General features: G+C 50.1%; 1 non-coding gene across 1 annotated transcript; it reads left to right on the forward strand.

The window, feature by feature from the left end:
* Nucleotides 1–213: 213 nt before the first annotated feature.
* On the forward strand, nucleotides 214–404 carry LOC130326085 (U2 spliceosomal RNA). Its single transcript, XR_008870761.1, has one exon. It is a non-coding gene; the product is annotated as a U2 spliceosomal RNA (small nuclear RNA).
* The last annotated feature ends 482 nt before the right edge of the window (nucleotides 405–886 follow it).

The raw sequence follows: 886 nt of genomic DNA on the forward strand, positions 1-886 counted from the left end.
GGATTGCATTTAAAAAGGCCCCGTGGGAGTGCAATGGGCCCCTGTCTTGCTGCTTAGCAATAATGGTATGGGTTTAGGTTCTGCTGTGTGTACTGGTGGTTGACTGCCCCCCAGCCCAGAGTGTGCATGGAAAATTGTCTGGCAGCCTCCCTGACAGCAAGCAGTGATAGTGCCCATGAAGGGGACCTTGTTGGGCCCGCCCCTTTCACGGTTATCGCTTCTCGGCCTTTTGGCTAAGATCAAGTGTAGTATCTGTTCTTATCAGTTTAATATCTGATACGTCCCCTATCTGGGGACCATATATTAAATGGATTTTTGAGAACGGGGGCCGATTTCGAAGCTTGCTTCCGTCGCCCTATGCATTGACCCGATATGGCAGTATCTTCGGGTACAGTGCACCACCCCCTTACAGGGTTAAAAAGAAAGATTCCTACTTTCATTGCTACCTGCTTGCTGGCTAGCCAGCTAGCCAGCCCTGTGGGCCTTGCTGCTGCTGCAGCCAAAAAACAAAAGGTGGTGCTGCTGCTGCTTCTGCTGCTTCTGCTTCTGCTTGTGTCTGGCCCCTGTTGGAGCGTCCAGGCACAGGACTTCTGCTGCTGCTGACTAAATGGCCTCCTTAATTGGATCATTTGAGTAGCCAGCACACCTGTGCAGGTAGGGCATGACATGATAGGCAGCTGCCTTGATAGCGGGTGGGTGCTGAATGTTCCTAATTGACAAAATAAGATTAATGCTTATGAAGAAATATAAAATCTCATCCCTTCCCCAATATCGCGCCACACCCCTACCCCTTAATTCCCTGGTTGAACTTGATGGACATATGTCTTTTTTCGACCGTACTAACTATGTAACTATGTAACATAACATGGGGGGGGGGGGGGGGGGG

This window comes from Hyla sarda, unplaced genomic scaffold (assembly GCF_029499605.1).
Source record: "Hyla sarda isolate aHylSar1 unplaced genomic scaffold, aHylSar1.hap1 scaffold_2796, whole genome shotgun sequence".
NCBI lineage: Eukaryota > Metazoa > Chordata > Amphibia > Anura > Hylidae > Hyla > Hyla sarda.